The sequence below is a fragment of the Oryctolagus cuniculus genome, chromosome 7 (genome assembly GCF_051225735.1).
Source record: "Oryctolagus cuniculus isolate XC-2025 breed Fujian yellow rabbit chromosome 7, ASM5122573v1, whole genome shotgun sequence".
In the NCBI taxonomy this organism is placed as follows: Eukaryota; Metazoa; Chordata; class Mammalia; order Lagomorpha; family Leporidae; genus Oryctolagus; species Oryctolagus cuniculus.
Genome location: NC_142873.1, coordinates 12,314,442 through 12,337,466, shown reverse-complemented (window position 1 = coordinate 12,337,466; position 23,025 = coordinate 12,314,442).

Below are 23,025 nucleotides of genomic sequence, written 5' to 3'. Positions count from 1 at the left end.
TTTCTTTCTTTCTTTCTTTCTTTCTTTCTTTCTTTCACAGATAGAGTTAGACAGTGAGAGAGAGAGACAGAGAGAAAGGTCTTCCTTCCATTGGTTCACTCCCCATATGGCCACTATGGCCAGAGCTGCGCCGATCTGAAGCCAGGAGCCAGGTGCTTCTTCCTGGTCTCCTATGCAGGTGCAGGGGCCCAAGCACCTGGGCCATCCTCCACTGCACTCCCGGGCCACAGCAGAGAGCTGGATTGGGAGAGGAGCAGCCGGGACTAGAGCCCGGCACCCATATGAGATGCTGGCACTGCAGGTGAATGATTAACCAAGTGAGCCACACGGTGCCGGCCCTGCATATTCTGAAAGATAATAAAACAAGAGAACTTTTTTTTTTTAAAGATTTGAAAGCCAGAGTCACAGAGAGAGAGGGAGAGAGAAGTCTTCCATCCACTGGTTCATTCCCCAAATGGCTTCAATGGCCGGAGCTGGGCCAGGCCAAAACCAGGAGCCAGGAGCTTCATCCAGGTCTCCCACGTGAGTGCAGGGGCCCAAACACTTAGGCCATCCTCTGCTGCTTTCTCAGGCCCATTAGCAGGGAGCTGGATTGGAAGTGGAACAGCTTGGTCTCGAACTGGTGCCCATAATATGGGTTGCGAGGGACACACGCTACACCACAATGCCAGCCTCTAATCTGTCATTTAATGAATTGCCCCAGCATTTAGCTAGGGATCAACATGAAATTTTCTAGTTCTGCAGTTACTGGAATCTCCAATCCTATTTCTTTTTAAAAGATTTATTTATTTACTTATTTTTTTAAAAAAGGATTTACTGATTTATTTGAAAGTCAGAGTTACACAGAGAGAAGGAGAGGCAGAGAATGAGGTTTTCAACCTGCTGGTTCACTCCCCAATTGGCTGCAATAGCCGGAGCTTCACCCATCTGAAGCCAGGAGCCAGGAGCTTCTTCTGGGTCTCCCACATGGGTGCAGGGGCCCAAGGACTTGGGCCATCTTCTACTGCTTTCTCAGGCCATAGCAGAGAGCTGGATTGGAAGTGGAGTAGCCGGGTCTCGAACCGGCACCCATATGGGATGCACAGTGCAGGTGGCTGCTTTCCCACTACGCCATAGCACCAGCCCCTATTTATTGACTTGAAAGGCAGAGTTATAGAAAGAGAGGGAGGGACAGAGAGAGGCCTTTCATCCTCTAATTCACTGTTCAAATAGCTGAAATGGCCAGGATTGGCCCAGACCCAAGCCAGGAGCCAGGAGCTTCTTCCAGGTCTCCCATGTGTGTGGCAGGGGCTCAAACACTTGGGCCACCTTTTGCTGCTTTCCCAGGTGCATTAGCAGGGAGCTGGATGGGAAATGGAGCAGCCGGGACTGGAACTGGTGCCCGTGTGGGATGCTGGCACTGCAGACAGCAGCTTAACCAGCTGCAGCACAACACGGGCCCATCCAGTCCTATTTCACCAACATTTTGGGCTTTCAGATTCTATTTGCAAATTAGCGCTGCCTTCTCTAAAGGTTCCTAAAATGCATTTAGGCAGAAATCTTGAAACGCTGACCCCTGTCGGTGGCTGCATCCCAGCTCACATTCAGCGACCTGGTCAGTGAATGGCTTACAGGGTGCCCTGCCTCACCAGGTCCCTCCTGGCTCCTTGCAAACTCCAGGGGGGTACAGAGCACTGTGGACGCCCTCAGCTTTCTGGGACTCCCCCAAACTGACATCACACTGCAGCTTCTGCTAGGGCTTGGGACCCTCTGCGTTTGATGCTGTTGCCCAACTCCCTGGGGCTGGAGAAGCAACTGACAGAGCCGGAGGTTGTCTGATACTCACAAAAACCCACACAGGGGCACTTTTGGCTCCTCTGTTATACAGTCAAGGAAACTGAGGCTGAGAGAGGCCCAGAATTGCCTGAAGTCCCACAGCTAGTGGCTGTCAGTGGACACCACAGAGCCACTCGGTCTCACTGTGGTCCTGGGGTTAATATCCCCGGCCTGTGACCACCCGGCTCCTGCACACCTGCGCAGGGCCTGGGTCTTGTGGGCCAGAGGCTGGTCCAGGGCGGCTCCTCTTAAGACAAGGACTCCAGGGGAGGGGGCGGATGGTGCAGGCAGGGCCCCTCCCCTTCTGTTCCCTCCCGTCTTCGCTCTGCCCTTGGAAAATCGCCTCCCTTAGGAAGGACAGGCTCAAGGAGCCGGGGAGATTCACTGTGACGATTTGTTCTTTAATCAAAACCATTGCAATCTGTGGCCCGGGGTCTTGATTGCGCCTCTCCAGCAGGCGCCCCGATTCCATGCCTCGTCCCTGATTTTTGTGATTTAATTTTTCCCACTCTTCTTTCTGATTTCTAGGTCAGAGAGTTTGAGGCTCATTCTGCCTTCAATCGGGCTTGGCGCATTGATGTCTGGCCTGAGATTCTCCCCCGGAGGGTGAGGGGTGGAAGAATCCTGTCTTCCAGAGAGGAAGCGGTCTGGCCTGGTGGCGGCCTCTCCACCTCCCCATGTTCCCAGCCCCCCCAGGGGGCCGAGGAGGGGGCCCCAGGGCCATTCTTCTTGACCTCTCTTGAACCCTAGCCCCCTACAGAGCCCAGGGTTAAGGGTCATTTTCTCAGCTTCCCTCTGCCCGAGAGAACTAAAGATTCAGTTTCTCTCTTTGTGTGCCCTGAAAGCTCACGCAGAAGTCGATGCAAGGTCACTTGGGCTGCTGTGTGCAGAGCGGCCGGTTGCCGCGAAACAGTTTCTGCATGCACAGCTGTCCATCTGTCTTCAGAGGAGAGACGGTGGGGCCGTTTGTCCCGACGTGGGAGGGCCTCTTCCTGCTCTCCCGGTGTCAGCTTTGCAGAGAGAGGGAGAGACAGAGGGAGAGAGGGAGAGACAGAGAGGGGAAGAGAGAGAGAGAGGGAGGGAGGGAGGGAGGGAGGGAGGGAGGGAGAGGAATTGTTTGGGGGATGCTAATCCCCTCTTTGTGCCTTTGATGGCAGAGAACAGTGTTGGGCGGGCAGGCGGACAGGCGCATTGTGAGCCTGGGGACGCGGAGGCCTACAAAGGTCACCTCGCTTAGCTCCATGTCCCCCGGGCAGGAGATGTGGCCCCTGCGAAGGGCACCGAGCAGCTCGTTCTCTGCCACCCTGTCCTGCGCCCTCAGTGGGGGTCACCCCTCCACCTCTCCTCCACTGGCACAGACACGTGAGGGCTGGTGTCCTCAGGGGGCCGCCCGAGAGGGCGAGGAGGAAGCCCAGGGATGGGCCCCTGTGTCCTGCTGTCGGCAGCGAATGGGGACCCTCGCACAGGGCAGCTGTCTGAGCACTTGCCAGCCAGGTGCCCGGGCTCCCGGCCCCTCTCCTGAGAACCCTGCCACCCTTCTAGAACCTTCTGTGTCGGCCCTCGCCAACAGCCTCAGCACTTGTCAGCCAGGTGCCCGGGCTCCCGGCCCCTCTCCTGAGAACCCTGCCACCCTTCTAGAACCTTCTGTGTCGGCCCTCGCCAACAGCTGAGGGTCTCTAGAACTTAGCGGGGCAGCAAGCGTCTTGGACTTCAGCTCTCTCTAACTGCGCCTTTCCCCCGCAGGGCTCATTGAGAAGAGGTGGGGACGCAGGGAAGCTGAAGGGAGACACCACCACGGGGAGAGGGTCGCTGTGAACGCCCTGGGCGGGCTCACGCTGTCCCTGACTGGTGAACACGCGGTGTTGGGACAAGCGCTGCCAAGACAGAAGTGGACTCCCAGTGGGCGCAGTTCAGAGTCCTGCCCGCCCCCTTGGTGTTACACACCCTGGACGTGCACAGCATCAGTGAAGTAGCTACTGAGCTCACCACCGTGCGGGGGACTGCAATGCGCTCCACTCTTCTCCCTGTTAGAGCTTGACCTGGAAAACCTTTCTGAACTTGGCAAAATCCTACACAAACACACTTTTAAGGCAGGAAGCTCTTTCATGACCTGCTGGCAAAAGCTGACAGGCATACACCTGCTGCTATGTTGGTTCATCCTAGGGAAGCGGTCATCTTTGAGTACTAGAAATTCAGTCGATAGACAAATAAACCTTCCTGTGTGCCCATGTGTGTATGCACGTGTGTACCTGTGCGTGTGTTTGTGTACATGCATGTGTTCATGTGATCTGAATGTGTGCATGCATGTTTGTGTGTATGTATAAGCATGCATGTAAGCATGTGTGTTAGTGTACATGTGTGTACACATGCATGCCCTTGTGTGTATGTGTGTGCATGTGTCTGTGTATATGCATGTGTGTAGATGCATGCATCTGTGTATGCATGTCTGTTTATGTATCTGCATGTGTGTACATGTGTTTATGTATATGCAGGCGTGTATGCGTGTCTGTTCATGTATCTGCATGTGTGTACTGTGTTTATGTATATGCAGGCATGTATGCATGTCTGTTTATGTATCTGCATGTGTGTACATGTGTTGTGTATATGCATATGTGTACATGTGTGTGTATGCATGCATGTATGCATATGTATCTGTATGTGTACATGTGTTTATGTATATGCAGGCGTGTATGCATGTCTGTGTAAATGCATGTGTGTACTGTGTGTATGTATATGCACGTGTGTATGCATGTTTGCATGTGTGTTTGCATATGCACATGTGTGTATGCTTGTCTGTGTGCATGCATGTCTGTGTGGTGTGTGACGTGTGTTGGGTCAGAGCCAGACACAGGACTGGATGCACTGACATTGGTGCCTGGCCTGTCTTCAGAAAGGCTCATGGGGGGAGGAGCAGATTTGAGAACTCTGGTTGACGGCAACCTGGGCTTGGTAGAGGTTCCAGCAACTGCTGACATTGCCACAAACCCCTGCCCAGCCACGAAAAGCCCACTGAAGTGACCCGAAAGGAACCCCAGAGAGCTCCTCTGGGCACGGGCTGCAGCCTGGGGTCATCCTTCGGGGGGGGGGGGGCTGCCGGGGGCACACTGGGCCTGCCCCCTGCAGCTGCAGGCTGTGGTCGGGGAGTGCACGGGGGCAGCGGCCGCACTTCCGTGCAGTCTCCTCCAGTTCTCTGTTCTCCCTCACCTGGGTGCCCTTGGCGGAGAGCAGGTTCAAGCCTCAGTTATCCTGTCTGGGGGTGCGGTCATTGCCTTCGAACGCTCATGTTTTCCGTATTCTGTCATGAGCTGAGCAGGCATGAGCTGCAGCTGCCCCGTGGCGAGTTTGCTGGCGACAGGCAGCTGGTTAGGAGTCCTGGGTCCACTTGCTTTTCAGCATTCTTTTCCTTGGGGGGATTATACATTGTCATAAATGCCGTGGCCTGTGGACAGACCGGGTGCTGTTTCACAGTGTGGATCCGGCTAAGGGCAGAGACAGGAGCAGCCCTCTTCCCACCCCTGCACCCCTGCACCCCTCGTTGTGGCGACACGGAGCAGAGGTCATTCCAGTGAAAGGACCCAGATCTCACGGACACAGCCTCCTTCCCTTTGAAATGGATCGCCGGGAGAAGCCGAGTTCCACTCTCCCTCCCGTTCCTGACGCTCCCTTGCGCGTGGCCATCAGCACTGTTGTTAGATGGTCTTTATGTGGCGGCTGGGAGTGCTTTTAGTTTTTGAAAGCATGGCAAGCTTTGAGGAGTCCATTTGAACTCTGCAGAAACACGGAGTGGTTTTAAAATCGCAATAATTGCAAAAGGTGACATTTCCATTTGACTTTGGGGGAACAACCATCCATTTCAAACACAGGAAAAAAAAATACCACCGGATTTTCAAGAGAGAGAGAGAGGGGAGATAATTTTTTTCCAGTGGTATTTGAAGAGTCATTAGGATAGGTGTGAGGAGGACTGTTCTCTGTGAAATTACTTCGAGGAAGCTTTGGGAGTGCTCTCCCAGCCCAGCCTTGGAGAGGGGGCTTGGGGTGCAAGGTGGGGACCATGGGGACCTTGCACTGTCTTCTTGGTTCCTGGCGCGTTGCCCAGGGCACTTGCTAAATCATTCAGTTCCGTAGAGTTCATTTGCTCCCCACAAATGCAGAAGATTTCCCATGGGTTTGTTCCCTCAGGATGGGAAGGCTCCCCTAGTAGAGACTGGGCACTGATGGCGTGGAGTGGGTGTTGATGCCTTGGAAATCTTCCCACAGCCTGGGTGCCTCACGCCATCAGGCAAGAGCAGACGAGGCGTCATGGTCAACGCTTTCCAGTTGAAGGAAGAGTGAGGTGTGTGATGCATGAGAAGGACTGAGCCAACTGGACTCAGCCAAGGGCATCCGAAGGCCAAGGTGAGGCCCGCACACCCTCACGGCTGCGGCTGAAGTGGGGCATTAGCTTGTCGTCTGGGGGGCAGTATAGACCTTACAGGGTAGGCTTTCTGGGGGGGCAGTGTAGACCTTACAGGGTAGGCTTTCTGGGGGGGCAGTGTAGACCTTACAGGGTAGGCTTTCTGTGGGGGCAGTGTAGACCTTACAGGGTAGGCTTAGCAGTTACTCCCGAGAGCAAGCAGGAGATCAGACCATCCCTGGAGCAGAGAAGGACCGTAGCCACTCCAAAGCGAGCCGAACACCCTCCCCCTGGACCAAGGGCCCCTGGCTTTCAGTGCGGTTTCGAGGGGATCCTCGCTGGTGGATTTTCTGTGGTCGCTGAAATGTGCAAAACGCATTGTCCTCATGCGGCTGTGGGGCGAGTGAGTGGAGATCCGGTGGTCAGAAGTCAGCGTGTTCTCAGCTTGGAGGGTGAGGTGCTCCAGTGGTAAGGCGTGTCCAGAACACTGCTCAGAGGGGCTCTAAAGCCAGGTTGCGATGCCCAACATGAAAAGGGAGGGCTGCAATAAGCTGTTTGCACACAACGGTGCCTCGAGTGCCCACACAGACCTCCCTCCCATAGTGCAGCGGGCGGGCGGCGTTTGTGCAAAGTTACTATGATTTTTGTAAAAGAGACTTGCAAGTGAGAGATGAGGAGCCCCGTGTGTTGCATTCAGATCCGCTAGCCCAGCGGGGTAGCTGTTGCTACCCCACTAGCCTCTCACTTTGGCCAATGTTTTGTCTTCTCAGATTCAGCTCCTCAAGGCTGAGCCCGCGTTCTTCCGTCCACCTCCTCCCCCTCCCCCACTTCCACTGCCACCCCTCGCCATCTTCTTCCTCATCCTCACCCCACCCATGTGACGGTTTGTAAACCAGCCGGTGCTCCCGTGAGGAGCAGGGAGTCCCAGCAGCTCCATCCCAGCCTCCTCCCCACCCCCAAGTCCCCGCTGGGCGGAGCCAGGCCAGCCCCGATTGGCTCCCTCGTTGCCATGACTCTGTTGCTAGGATCAGACCTGTCTCCAGCCCCTGCAGGAAACATGTAATGAATTATGGATGGTTGATTTTCTCCGAGAGGGCTGATCTGTAATGCAGATGAGTTCCAAGTCCCCCCTTTTCTTCTGGTTTCTTAAGAAAAAAAAAAAATTCAGTCTTAAACCCTAAGCCACGTTAGCCTCCTCCGAGTTGCCACCAGCAGTGACTCAGCCCGCAGCGTTAATTCTTATGCAAAGAGAGGGCCAGGGGTCACTGTCTGTTATTTGTTCTGGAAAAGCTTGTAGGATTTTCACTGAACCCTGTGACCTTTTGGGGGCATTCTCTTTTTTGTGATCAGAGACAAAATGGGATATAAACACTGGAAGTGGCGTTTTTAAAATACGAGGCACTTTTCCTCTGGGCAGTCTGTGCCAGGAGCTCGAGAGCCCAGGACTCGGTCAGGCAAAGCATGTTTCTCTCCCTGGCTTCCTCTCTCCTCTGGCTCCAAGCCCCAGCTCCAGAGGCAAAGCAGCGAGTGCCAGAATGGGACCCAGCACGGGATTCTTCTTTGGGAGGCGTGAGCTAGAAGCGGGGAGGTGTCACCTTCGCAAAGTGTGTCCACGCCACGGCCTTGGTGACGCCACATCACCCTGGCCAGAGTGGGCAGAGGGGCCAAGGGCTGGGACTCTGGCTTTCTCTCAAACAGATGTCCACTAACGGTGGAAATCTGGCGGGCATCTTTGCTGGGTCACCCTGGGCTCTTAATGGCCGAGCTGGTGCTTCCGCGGGCTGGGAGGGTTTGGAATAAGGCAGAGCGCTCAGTCCTATGGCTACGACCAGCCCCTGGGGACGTGCCCCAGAGTGAGACTGGAGCTAAGGCAGCCTCTTCGTGCCAGCCCCACCCGAGGGAGCCAGCCCCAGGGCGCATCAGCCTCTGGCTCCACACTCTGCAGAGATCACTCACACACGCCCCATGCGCCTTGGCTCTTCCTCAAGGAGGCGGAAATGCTGTAAATACTCTCGGGAGCACAGGGGGCCCCGATGGCAACACCAGTGACAAGCACAGACCCAACCAAGCAGGCTTTGCCCGTCCGCGGAATCCGGTAAAACACGCCGGCTTTGAGACTCCGGGAGCGCTGAACACAATAAACCAATTTTCTGGGAAGGCGTCAGAGCCGGCGCTGGCGAGGATTGAAGATACCTGTTATTACGTGCCTCAGCCAGCAGGCCATCTCACCACCACAGGCAGACCCACAATTATTCAGAAAGAGAAAAGGAACTTTATTTCAAAGAGGCAGCGTCTTTATCCTAGATGGACGAAAAAGCAGTTTAGATGAAAATTACATTTGTCACCCCCATATTAGGGTGTTTATTGCACGGTGGCTGGGTCATCGCAAAGAATTTCAAAGAGACACAGGACATCGAAGTAATGGATTCACGGCGTCGTACACAAAGCTCCTTCCAGAACGTTGTGTGCAGTGTCTGGCTTCCGATTCTTCCTACTGAGGGAGAGAGGTGGAGGTTCAGTTGTTAGAGGCTGGGGATATCTTAATGAAGAACCATGGGTCACTGCTTCCATGCGGGGTCACGGAGAGACAACAATAATTGGTAATAGCAATTGTCTTCGAATTTAAAAATAGCAAAATGCCCAGGAAGAGAGGAAAGCCCAGAGGACTCCGCTTTCTCTCCACGTATCTACCTGTCCCGAGTGATATAAAAACGGAGACAATTAATTGGATGAAGCAGGAAAAGCGCCCGATAATTGAGGCACAACGCTACGTGGAGGCTTTGCTTTTCTTGCCTGAGTTACTGAACCCGATTCCTCCGTTCCTGTGTTTGTGTAGACACAGCCGTGGCCTCCCCCACTGCACGGTAGAGACACCCCCTGGAACTCGGTGGGGAATTCTGCAGTTGCGCCGCTATGGTGGTGACGGGCTGACAGCATGAAGTGTTAGATTAACGCGAAAGTGTTCTATTTTGGAACACCTAAGACAGACCGGCTTGTAGGAAAATGGTGTTTTTTTTTTTTTTAAAAACATACGCTGTGAGCCATATAGTTTCTTTTCGTGAAAACCAGTAGACACACAAACAAACAAGCCAAAGCCAAGGAAAATGCGACAAGGACACCAAATCAACCCATCTGTGAGGGGCAAGATAACATTCAGCTAACCAAGAAAATACAGCCACCCGGGCCTCTGCTTCCGTACGTGGTAGAATAAACAAGCATCGCTTCAAGGAACTATTGATTCTGTTATTAAAACACAGCCTGTTCGCTTTACTGGATCGCCATAGTTATTAATGCATTATTAATTCTATCTAAGCTCCTGCTTGTCAGATCCATTAAGCAGTGGAATAATCGCGGCGTTAGGATCCAGACAGCGAAGGAAGCACAGCAAGAAACCAAGCCGAACAAGGAAAGGGGCGTAGATGAAGCCGGGCTGGTGCCTGTCAGGGGCCGAAGCGCCCACGTGGACCTTTAGCAGAGGTTGGAAAAGGGCAGTCCTAATGGAGATTGGAGCTGGCCGCTGGTTGGGGGAGCAGCCTGCACTGGGAGCTGTATGTTGGTTGAATTTATGAATGAAAACACCCGGATGTAGGCTGAAGTGTTGCATCAACCGCCCAGGTGCTGCTGGCCACCGGGAGACCTGGCAGTGTCTGAGAGCTGAGTGGACATTGCCTTGCAGACAGGAGGCAGGAGAACGGAGCTGGAGGGAGACGGGGCCCTGGGGTCCAGCCTCACGGGGATGGATGTCCAGCTGCCTAAGGATCTCAAAGAGCTGCTTGCCATTCTCACCGCCTGTAGCTTCCATTCAACAGGGGCATTAGGACCGACTGGAGGAGACCCGCCCCCTCCTCACAGACAACCCAGATTTGCTCTAATAGGAAGCTGCAGGGAGATCAAAGCCGTGCCCAATCAGCACCCAGCAGGGACATTAAGGGGCGGGTCATTTAAAAATGCTCTCTTGGGATTGTACTTTACAACACCACTGGTCCACGATTGATGGGAAATAAAATAGCAAAAAGGAACTAAGTATCTACAAGGCAATCAGAAAATAGTTAACACGTGGCAAGGGTGGGGCCGCCTTCCATACTGGAGCCACCCAGCAGCTGCTGGAATTTGGCGAGTGGACCAGTGGGCCAGTGGTCTCTCAACCCCTCCCTCGCTCTGTCACTCTGTCCCTCAAGTAAACAAAATAAACATTAAAAAAAAATTCCAGGAGTAAGTCCTTGTCTATCAGTAACAACACTAGACATAACTGGATTAAATTCTTTAATTAAAAGGCTCAGAGTGACCCAGTGGATAAAGAGGCAAGATCTGAGATGTGTGTTTGAACTGACAACTGAGATGTCTGCATCCCATGTCAGAGCACCTGGCTTAGACGCCCAGCCCTGGCTCTTTTTTTTTATTTTTTAGAGATTTATTTATTTATTTGAAAGTCATAGTTACACAGAGAGAGGAGAGGCACAGAGAGAGAGAGAGAGAGAGAGAGGAGAGATTACCCATCCGATGGTTCATTCCACAATTGGCTGCATTGGACAGAGCTGTGCCTATCCGAACCCAAGAGCCAGGAGCCTCTTCTGGGCATCCCACTTGGGTGCAGGGCACCAAGGACCTGGGCATCTTATACTGCTTTCCCAGGCCACAGCAGAGAGCTGGATGGGAAGAGGAGCAGCCGGGACTAGTACCGGCACCCATATGGGATGCCGGCACTGCAAGCCAGGGCGTTAATCTGCTGCACCACAGCGCTGGCCCTGGCTCTTGACTCTCCTCCCTGGGAGGCAGCAAGGGATGGCTCGAGGAACTGGTTTCTTGCCAGTTACTGATTGGCTTCCTGGCTCTTGGCTTCAGTCCAGCCTAGCCCGTGCCTTTCATGGGCTGAATCGAAGCTCTGGCTTTCTCTGTCTCGCTGCCTCTAAACAAAACGCAAAACAATAAAATAAGATCCAACTCGCATACACTGCCTTCCAGAGACTCACTTCACTGGCCAGGTGTTGTGGACACTGTGGTCCCAGCTGGGTTTATTCCAGGCTCTTCCCTCCATGCATAAAAGAATGAAAAGCAGAGGTACAAAGGTGTACGGGAAAGCAGGTTTTTATTGAAGCAAAGGAAAAGTGCAGGCAAGCTGCAGAGAAAACAAAGAACAAGCAGCCAAAACCACGCAATCCCAAACAAGGAAACGGAGAAAACCCTCAACAAAGAAAACTCCTCCCTCAAGGCTAGGATTTCCCTTATACTATCCAGAGGCACAGTGGCTGATGTCTGGGGCAGAGCTTAACTGAATATTCAAGAGGGGTGGAGCTTACTTGACTATTCAAGAGGGGGTGGGGCTTAACTGAATATTCAAGAGGGGTGGTACTTAATTGAATATTCAAGGAGGGGTGGGGCTTAGTTGAACATTCAGTGGGGCTTGAGTATTGCCCATTTCTGTATTCTTTTTAGAAATGTCATAAGTGTCATGGCACTGGGTGCACAATAGGAGGGGGAGTGTCCCACATGGTAATTTCATTATAATGACTTATGGGTCATCAGGGGAACAGGCCTGCGGCCATATTGGATATTTTCAGTTGACGTTGCAGAACTAGTGGTTTCTGCCACGTGGAAAAGTGGGAGCTGGGTGTTGCATGGAAAGCGGGCCTTGATGGTGCACAGGAAGGGGTTATCAACAGCTGACATTGTGGCATAGTTAAGCCTCCGCCTGCAAAGCCTGCGTCCCGTATGGGTGACAGTTCAAGTCCCGGCTGCTCCACTTCCCATCCAGCTCCCTGCTAATGCACCTGGGAAAGCAGCAGAAGACGGCCCAAGTGTCTGGACCCCTGTCACCCATGTGAGAGACCCAGAAGAGGTGGCTCCTGGCTCCTGGCGTCAGCCTGGCCCAGCCCTGGCTGTTGTGGCAACGTGGGAAGTGAACCAGTGGATGGAAGACCTCTCTCTCTCTCTCTCTCTCTCTCTCTCTCTGCCTCTCTCTCTTTTTCTGTAATTCTGACTTTCAAATAAATAAATAAATCTTAAAAATAAAAGGTTATCATAACAGTTCGGGCTGTTACACAGCGTCCGGTCACAGCTGTCTGGTGGCAGGTGGCACTGGATCTGTGAAACAGTGGCCTGCGCTGTACAGATCTGCATGGATCAGCCACAGCTTTCCACCAGTGGCCGGCGCTGTCCCATGGTTCTCTGGGGACATCAATCTGCAGATCAGCTGCAGCTGTCAATCCACAGTGCAGCTGGGGCTGTCAGATCTCAGCTCCCTTCTCTGACAGTGCCTACCTGCCCATCACACACGGACATGGACAGAGCAAAAGTGAAGGGATAGAGAGAGAGAGACTCCAGCAAATGGAGACCGTATGCGCAGGTGTAGCTATACTTACATCTGATAATATCGACTTTAAGGGAATAAACAATAAGTAGCTTGGGAAGCAGGAGCCACATGTTTTGTTTCAGAGGCCAATGTCAGAGTGAAGAAAACCTGAGGTCTTGGCCTCAGGATGGAATCCAGAAAAAAATACAAAGAGGGCCTAGCAGCTCTTCCTGGGGAGGCAGTTTCCCCTGGGTTCAACTAGAATGCTGTCTGTAAGGCCCAGCAGCTTCTGGGGGGCTGTGAGAGACCCTGGACCCCAGGGAGACCCTGTCTCCCGTCCCTGAATCTCCTGGTTAATGGGAGCCTGTGCCCCAGTCAATTTCTTCTTTTGAAGACCTACCTAGGAGGTCACGCAACCTTTGGAAAATTCACACTTGTCTGGGCTTCCTGGCAGCTGCGTTCATATGGACAATCACAAACTCCCTGGGAGGTTGGTGACTGTGGGGTCTGGGGGCTGCCATGGGGGACAGGGTTCTTGCATACTGGGAAGAGGGGCCAGACCGGGTGACCCAAAGATTTAGACCTGGCTCAGTATCCCTTCTGCAGCCCTGTCCCACCAGCCTCTGAGTGACGGAGGTAAAAAGCCCTGATGAGGAGTGAGGAAAAAGTCTGGCAAACACACGCTGAGGGCCTGCTCAAGGGTGCCCAGGCTTGGATGCTTGGGCTTTTCATCTATTTGTATTTATTTATTTAGATTTTGTTTTATTTATTTGAAAGGCAAAGAGAGAGAGAGAGAGAGAGACAGAAAGGGAGAGGGAGAGGGAGAGGGAGAGGGAGAGAGAGAGAGTTCTCTCAGCCACTGTTTACTCCCCAAGCAAGGGCTGGGGTAGGGGATGAGTGTGGGCCAGGCTGAAGCCAGGAGCCTGAAACCCAACCTGGGTCTCCCATGTGGGTGGCAGGGACCCAAGTACTTGAGCCAGCACCTGCTGCCTCCCAGGGTTCACATTAGCAGGAAGCTGGAATTAGGAGCAGAGTTGGGCACTCCACTGATACGGAATGCAGTGTCCCAGGCAGCGTCGTAACTGCTGTGTTGAATGCTCACTCCTTGGATTTTTCTAGAAAGAGGGAATGTTTCTTTCTTGTTATATTTATGAATACCTCACAAAGTCCAAGGAGCTTTCTAGGATTTTTTTTTAATGAAGTGTTGCTGATATCCCAGAGATGTTATTTCAGACTTTTTAATATGCATTACTTAACTTTTGGACACTTCATTCCTTGTGAGCCTTTCTCACAGAAGAAGAAGCAAAACTGAGAAAGGAGGGAAGATGTAAATCTAGCTGGTTGCACACACGTATGCTTAGTTAGGAAGAGGTAAAGGGACACGACCATCTACAATCAACTCACCTGTGCTGTCAAGAGCCTGCCATTCCTTCCATCAGCTGAGCTGATCCCAATAGCTTTTAGGAGAGTTACACGGAAAGCAATGCACCTGTTCAAGGCTGCCATTGGTGCAGGCACAAGGTGTGGGGTGACAGGGGCCTGAGCAGAGGACAAGAAGCCCTGTCCCCTACCACCTCATCCCACCCTAGGAGGACGGACACGGTTCACGGGTATCAGAGGGTTTTTATGCACACTTCTTCCAGGGATGCACAGGTGGTAAGACAGGCACGGAATTGGCTTGTGCTCCTTGGGAGAGTTTCGTGCTTTGCCCAAAGGGTGGACCAGGGGCTGTTTAGAAGGCCATGCCGTTTGTGCCCAAGCTGTGAGCACCCCTCTAAGGAGGAGAGTCCCCTGATGGGAAAGAACTCAACCTAGAATTTTGTTGTGACAAAGGGGAAGCATAAAGTCAAAATATTTACTTGGAGAGAGTGCAGGCAGTTTGGCTAATTATACCTTCTGTGCCGATGGGAGTTAATAATGCAACAATCGTCAATGGTTCGCGTGAATTCCAAATAAGCATCCATGTGTCGACTTCAAGGTGAGCCCGAGACTTCTTAGCCTCACAGGATTGCCTGTCCAGGCCTCACTACAGCTGCTGCAGCAGCCTGTACCCAGCCCCGTTGCAGGCTGTCCACCGCCAAGTTCTTACTACCTCGGGATCTCAGCTCCAGAGGGGAGTACTCATCCGTGTGTGCTGTGGTCCCCCGGCAGCCAGGTTTGGAGACAGAGTGGCATGCTGCCATTTGGGGGCACTACTTCCAGGTAGGCCCCGGGCTCAGCACATTACTTGCACATTTTATTGGCGCTTTCCAATTCCTTACTCCCGTGTCGCAGATGAGGACATGGAGCACACACAGGTGACGTAACTTGGCCAAGGTCAACCGCCAGGACTCAGGGAAACAACCTGGCTGCCACCAGCCGGCCCCGGCACCCTCCCTACCTGCTCTTCCCTGCTGAGCCAGGCCAAGGAAGAACAAGGCCTCTCAAACACGTTTTAGAGGGCGAATGAAGAGGGGTGGAAATAGACAGCATACTTTCTGACACAAAAGAAGAAAAGGAGGAATTTCAAGTCCTGAAGCCCTAACCTTGGTGTTTCCTTTCCAAGATGCCGACGGCCAACCTCCCGACCTTAAAAGGGAGCTACGTACCTACCATCTTCCTTTACCTTTATCTTGATAGTTCCACACCAAAACGCATGGTTCCCACCGCCACCTTTGCAAACTTTGGGGGCGTAGAGGGTTCTTCCCCGCTTGTGGGAGCATGAGGTGGGCTCCCTGGCGTCCGTGCCAGAGCGGTGTGGTGAGGGTAGTGTGACGACACACATGAGCACGCTCGGGCAGTCGCGGCACACCCGTGGGCTCAGCGAGAGGCCAGCTATCCAGGGCGTCAGCCGTACTCGTTTTTGCTAGCACAGATATTCTGAGATTGATTTTTCTGGCCGTTAACTAATTCACGCTCATTGTAAAAGTTTGGAAGTCACAAAACAAGCAGAGTAATCCCTCATCCTACAATTTCAGCCCCAGCCTAGTGGAAGTAGTTATTTAGGATGCAGTGTGGTCTTCCGGGCTTCAGAAAGCAAACCGTCCTAATTACCCTACGCTTCAGGTCGCCAGCAGCTCCTCTTGTCATTAGAACTCTTTGTAAACATGATTTTAATAGGTTGCCGTGTGGGTGCACTGCACTTTTTAACAATCCATTTCCTTATTTATTATAGACATAGGTGTTTGCCAATGTTTAGTTTTATACAAAATTAGAGGTTGAAAGGGCATGAATATTTCAAGGCTCTCGATACCCATTACAAAATGTTGTTTTCCTGAAACATTGAAGCAACACATACATCCACCTGCAAGTCGGAAGCACCTCTCCCGTCACACACCTTTGTCCGCAGGAGCAGAATCATTCTAAACACAAACACACCCCGAATCAGAACCCCTCACACTTTTGCTAATTCGATAGCTAAAAGGTGCTATCTCATTGATGTTTTCATTTGCAGTTGCTTTGACTATTATCAGAGCTGCAAAATTTTCCAATGTTCATTAGACATTCATTTTGTATGTGTAGCTGTGAATTATTTTATTAATGTCATTTGCCCTTAATAGTTTTGGTCTAGTTTTTTTTCTTTTTTTAACTGATGTATTTTGTTTTGTTTTGTTTTTTAAAAAAAAGATGTATTTATTTGGGGCCGACACTGTGGCATAGTGGGTGAAGCTGCTGCCTGCAGTGCAAGCATCCCCTGTGGATGCTGGTTCAGGTCCCAGCTGCTCCACTTCCCATCCAGCTCTCTGCTGTGGCCTGGGAAAGGAGTGGAAGATGGCCCAAGTCCTTGGGCCCCTGCACCCACGTGGGAGATCCGGAAGAAGCTCCTGGCTCCTGGCTTCGGGTCGGCGCAGCTCTGGCCGTTGAGGACATCTGGGGAGTGAACCAGCGGATGGAAGACCTCTCTCTCTCTCTCCCTCTCCTCTCTCTCTGTGTAACTCTGACTTTCAAATAAATAAATATTTAAAAAAAAGATGTATTCATTTGAAAGGCAGAGCATTAGAGAGAGATGGAGATCTTCCATCCACGGTTTCACTCTCCAAATGGACTGCAGCGGCCAGTGCAGGGCCAGCTCAAAACCAAGAGTCAGGAACACCATCTGGGTCTCCCGGGTGATTGTCAAGGACCCAGACACTGGGAGCATCACCCGCTGCCTTCCCAGGTGCATTGGCAGGAAGCTGGATTGGAACATGAGCAGCCCAGACTGGAATAGATGCTCCGATATGGGATGCCAGCATCACAGGCGGCGTCTTTTTTTTTTTTTTTTTAATTTGACAGAGTTAGACAGTGAGAGAAAGAGACAGAGAGAAAAGTCTTCTTTCCGTTGGTTCATTCCCCAAATGGCCACTACGGCTGGTGCTGCGCCCATCGGAAGCCAGGAGCCAGGTGCTTCCTCCTGGTCTCCCATTGGGTGCAGATCCAAGGACCTGGGCCATCCTCCACTGCACTCCCGGGCCACAGCAGAGAGCTGGACATAGGCGGCATCTTAACCCACGGTACCACAAGGCTGGCCCCATATCATTTCCTTATACATGTTAACTATTTATTCTAAGTTACATTTATTGCTAATATTTGCCCCTCACCCATTGTTTATCTCTTAGCTTGATTTATGATTTTCTTCCTTTGGTAGAAAGTTGTACATTTTACCATAAAGTCCATTGACTTTCCAGTTGATAGCGTCTCCCTTATTGGAGATCAGGCAAATGTTCCCACGTACTTTGATTTCTTTGATTTTTGATCTAAACGGGCTTTCTTGTGGAGCATTGTGGGAGGTGACGATATGCCTTTGTTTTTCCCTTCCAACAATGAGAGTTGCTTTCTCTTGTGCCTTTTACTAAGCATTCCCCTTCCACAAATGTTCGTGTTGCTGCTTTTATTACATGCTTAATGTTTGCCTGTGTCTACGTCTGGGCCGCTTCTGCTGGGTTTTCTATACTTGCATCCCTAGTGCTGAGCCCAGCGCGTGCCTAAGGAGCCAAGATTTGCCCATGAACACGTGGCCCAGCAGACCCGAGGCAAGACAGTTTGTGCGCATACAAGAGTCTGTGTGGGTATGAATGTGTGTATGCGGATACCCAAAGGTGTATGTGTGTGATCTGTGCATGTGTGTGCATGTGTGTGTGTGTGTGTGTGTGTGTGACTGCATGCTCTGGGTCAGTACCTGTGCATCTAGATGGAGATGTTTCTATGTCACTCACCCAGGCCCCCCGCTTGTGTCTCTGGGTGGCTCTTGTGGGGAATGCGTGGCGGAAACTGTGCTCGCCTCCTAGACGTGCCCCAGGTCAGTCAGTGTGGCTGCTGTGGGTGCTCCCCGTGGCCTGTTCCCACGTCCAGGGCCCGACGTGCCCGAGCTGTGGAAGACGCTGGGTGCTGGGGCGGGGACCTCCCCTGGCCGGGGTCTGTCTGTCCGGGTGCTCTGCCTTTGGGGGTCCTTGGTCTGTGTTCCCGGCTGGGGGCTGCCCTGTCATTGCGCTGTCCATGCCTTCCTGTTCAGACCAAGGCCGGCCCTGCAAGGGTAGGTGTGTGTCGCTCCCCCTCTTCGCGGAGGAACGACACAGGACCCTGTGCTGTTCTTTTGTCTGCTCGGCCCTTCCCAGGTTTGCTGCTGGTTCTTCCCGGGTTGGCTACCGACCCTCCACCTCCGTGGAAGGGCGGTGCCCCCTGCCACTTTCCCCACTTCCGCGGGGGAGCGGCACACCGCCGGCCGGCTCTCTCGGGGGCTGCACAGGTGTTCCTTCAGATAGATGTTCCTCTTAGATGTTCCTGGTGCATGCTGTCTCTCTCCTCCTTTATAGTCCTCTCCACCAATCCCAACTCTGCTACCCACACGCCGAGTACGCTGCTCTCCTCCAATCAGGAGCAGGTCCTACAGTTTATTGGTTGAACTGGAGGCAGCTGTGCAGAAACTGTTTCCTCCTCTCCCAGCGCCATATTGTGGGAGAGCAGATGCATAGAATAAGTCTTAATTCGAGTAACAGTCTAGTCCGAGTTGCTCCCCACAAGTGTGGCTGTTGCTGGCTGGCCCCGCCTTCCCCCAGGCTGTAAGGCATCGAACCCTCCACCTGCTGAGTCTGTACTCCGCCCAGGATATCCGCCTTCCTCTCTCATCCAAGGGCAGCCCGTTTTTCTCTCGCCTTCCTCTTATGGACATTGATTTACAAGTGCACTAAGTAAGAAAAGACGTAGAAACAGATGCGTTTTTGTGGCAACCTCAGAAACCCTCCAGACCCCAAAAAGCAGTCACGATCCAAAGCCCCTGGGATGCTTGCTATGGGCCCTCGGTCCTCTCTCCCCCTAAGGTCGTGATTGGATGACTCGGCTCCGCCCCACCCCGCCCCTGGTGCCCATTCCTCTGCGTGGGACCCCACCCCCACTAGGACAGCCGTCTCCCGCCTTCGATCAGTGCATCCGTCTCACCTTGAATGTGAAGACAGAGCTTCCTTGCTACCGGGGCCTCAAAGGGGCAGGCAGGAAATGTGTGCTGTTTCCTGAAAATTGGACAGGTCCAGCTCCGTCCCCAGGTAGTTCCATCGGCCGCGGGGTGTGAGGTCCAGCTCTTCGCGTTTCATTCACAGTTGAGTCTCCGCTGGTACCACAGATCCCTGCCTGGCCACCAATTACGGAGCGAGTGTTAGATGAAACCTAGTGGGTGAGAAGCGCTTGGGCACTGCGTGCAATGGGCAAGGTGCCTGTCGGGGCGTCAGGGAGGGAGCCCCAGATCCCAGAGGGTGAGAGATGCCTGCCAAGCCTATGCGGCTTAGGGGGGTGTGTGTGTTGGTGAGGGAGGGGAGCTGTCAGCTGCAGAAGACAGGATGCAGACAGAGCTGGGGTCATGTTTGCGTTCTCTTTGCTGCTTGGGCTGTGCAGAACTCACTCCCTTCCAGGGGGCGGGGCCAAGTGCTGTCAGGCTCCGGAGCAGAGCCAATGAGGAGTCGGCACAGTCTCCCCACAGGCAGTCTTGGGAGGGCCCAAACCCAGCCACGGAGCTGAAGGAAGGTCCGTGGAGGAACTGCCTGCCACCAGGTAGGGAGGGAGCCTACCCTGCTCCAGTATGTGGCTGCCCCAGCCCGCATGACTGAGCTCTTCTGAGTGTCGGGGGTGCGAGTTGATGGGATGCCATCGGGGTTCCGCTCTGCAGAACTGCCATTGCCTTTAGGTAGCTCCGTTGGTCACCCCAAGCCCTGTATTGGGCACGCAAAGCTACGCAGACAAGCCCTGAAGTTCCCTTACCTAATGCCTGCGTGTTGATGGCCCGTGAGAGATGCAGGTGCAGTGGCATTAGCCACAGGCTGCCTGGGTCTGTAACACCCTTTTCCTCCCGTCTCGTGGCGTGGGCAGCATTGTCTTGAGGCCACCCGAGACCACGCTTCTGTGTCTAACTTCCCCTGATAAATTATATTCCATACAAACTTGGATTTGCCCTCTTTCTCTGGTCTCTTGGCTCCGTGGCTGGTTCTTACACACTGGGGTTTTTCCTGAACACATGTGATGACCATGTTTCCTCCCCATCTTCCTCGTCTGTGTGCCTCACTCTTCATGGGCACGAGACAAAGAGCCTGGCAGAGGAGAGAAGCTGCACCCTGATGGGTAACACACAGAGCTGCAGCCCCAAGGACTGGCACACAGGAGCTGTGCCGTTTCGAAGAGATCCCGGGGACGAGACACAGAGATGAGTGACTGGAGGTGCCACTACTCTCGCGATATTTCCAGATCTGCTCTGCTTCTGTCCTTCCAAAACTGGCTCCCTCTGCATGGTCTTGAGGGCCCCAGCCTTGTGTTTCCTCTGCATGGACATTTGTTTTCACCATCACCCTGAGGGTCTCCCTCTAGGACCCGTGTCCCACCTGCAAGGTTACGCGTGGAGCCCCTGTGTTTTCCCGCTGTGGTGCACACACTGGCAGCAGCCAGTGACAAAGTCCAGGAGGACAGCGGCAGCGCGTGTGGCGGGTTTGGAGGGTCAGGGGTCATGCGGGAGAAGGAGTGGGTCTGGAATGTGTGTTTCTTCTCACTGGGGCTGCAGAGGCCCTCGGGGGTCTTCCTAGGGTCCCCTCTCAAGGCAGAGAGACAGAGAGACAGGTAGCCCAGAACTCCATCTGGGTCTCCTGAGTACACATCATCGGCTGCTCCCCTGTGCATGAGTAGGAAGCTGGCTGGCTAGTGGACCTGGGACTCTGATACGGCATGTGGACGTCCCAAGTGGCCACTAGACCACTGTGCCAAACACCTGTCCCAGCCTTGCATTTTAAAACCTAACCCCTACATCTGCACTCACTTCTCTTCCTTCTGAACAGCGTGATGACCTGAGATGCACCGGCTCTGAGCTCTCCCGCCCTTCTCCCATGCTGTGGTGTCTCGATAGCATTTTCATTCGACTTTGTTAGAAAGCTTACCCTAAAGCTCCATCATAATGCATATACTTTTGGCCGTCAGCTCTCCTTAAGGGTTCTCTATGAATTTAGCAATGCTCACTGTGGCTTTCTGCCTCTTTTCACCTTCTACTTTCTATTCCTCGCTGAAGAATTTTTGTCTTCCTTTCCTTCTTTGTATTTCTGCCATTTTAAATTTTATTTGCTATTTGCATTCTTTTATCCCACTCTTATTTTTTGAAAAAAAAAAAAATTGCAAGCCTGGAATAAATTTGCAAGGTAGCAGGGTGAACAGAAACTCGACGCCAGCTGACTGTCGCGACCCTGCCGCCTTGATATCTTCCTAGTGTGCGTGGGGTGTGCACGTTGACTTTTGTAGGCGTAATTTTTTTTTATTAGCCAGACCACTGGAGACTGAGGCTTTGTGACATGTCTGCAGCCTTCTGTGTGCATCTCCTAAGATCAGAGGCAAACTCAAGTGAAGCCACAGTGAACTTACCGTGGGCAGGACATCAGCGTTGTTGGGATATTGTTTGCTTTTTTTTTTCCTACATCCATATTCAATCACCTGCAATTATCGCCATAATTTCTTCTGTGGTGCTTTATGAACTCAGAGACGGAATCGGTCTGCGCTGGTTGCCACGTCACCTCCATTCCTTTCTTCCTCTGGGTTTTTTCTTCCTCTCCCCAGCGTCCTGGCTCCCAGGGCTGCTGTCTTCCCAAAGACCCCGAAGATGGGTTTCAGCAGCCCTGCCCTGGAGACCCTGAGAGCTGCTGGTGCCTCCTTTACCCACCAGGACCCACACCGGGCCCTGGTGCGATGAGGGAGCGGGAATTGGGGGGTCACACTTGGCTCTGGCCCTTCCCGCCTCGGCCGCTTGCGCTCTGGAGTCCCCCCGACCACAGAACCAGCAGCACCAAGTGAGCACCCGTGCCCAGCCCCAGGGTCTCTGGACCCCGAGCTTACCCACGGCGGCTGCAGCGTGTCGGGGCGAGAGTCCCAGGAAGCGGGTAGAGGAGCAGCCAGCGGGCCCCCTGTGTGTGCCCTCATGCCGATAACCAATAGATGCTCTAACCGTCCACTTGGCACAGTCCAGAGAGCGCTGGAAGCTCCGATGTGTGCTGGAGTCGTGATGTGCCTCCAGGTGTACCCAGGCGTGGCCCACCACGTGCCAGTGGCCTCAGGGAAGACGTGCGTCCATCCTGCCTGCCATGCCTGGTGGGCAGCTGTCTCCACGCGAGCGTCAGAGAGTGAACTGCCACCCTCCGGTCCCTGAAGCCAGAGAAACGTCCCTGTGCCCTGCCAGCATCCCTGAGCCCCCCGAGCTCCCAGCAGAGGCACAGTGGGCACGAGCATTGAGCCTGGGACACAGAAGCAACCTAAAGTAGAAGGCAACAGGTGTCGCCAGTTCCGAGTCTCCCCGGAAAGCGAGTCCTTACCCGGAGCTGTCCGATATTCTCACAGTGCACAGCTCCTCGCCTCAGGAAGCCTAAGTGGAGTGTGTGCTCTTTCTTCCCACAGGATTCGCCTGGCCTCCTACTGAAGGAAGGAAGAAGGCAGGCCCATCAGACCCAGACCTGGTCAGTCCTGGGGCGTGGGCCCGGGAGGCTGAGCTGAACGTGTCCTCTTGATGCCCCTGGTGGGATCCGGGAGACCACTTTCCGGCTGGACCTCGGGAAGCCTGCTTCTCTCGCTGCCTTTGAGCTCAGATGCGCTTTCTGTGGGATCAAGATGGTTTTTTGGGGCTGGGGCTGTGGTGTAGTGGGCTAAGCCTCCTCCTGCAGTGCCAGCAGCCCATATAGGCGCTGGTTCATGTCCCGGCTGCTCCTGTTCTGATCCAGCTCTCTGCTGATGGCCTGGGAAAGCAGTGGAAGATGGCCCAAGTGGGAGACCCAGAAGAAGCTCCTGGCTTCTGGCTTCGAATCGGCCCAGCTATGGCCGTTGCAGCCATTTGGGGAGTGAACCAATGGATGGAAAAATCTTTAAAAAAATAAAAAAGGGCCGGCGCCGCGGCTCACTAGGCTAATCCTCCGCCTAGCGGCGCCGGCACACCGGGTTCTAGTCCCGGTCGGGGCGCCGGATTCTGTCCCGGTTGCCCCTCTTCCAGGTCAGCCCTCTGCTGTGGCCAGGGAGTGCAGTGGAGGATGGCCCAGGTGCTTGGGCCCTGCACCCCATGGGAGACCAG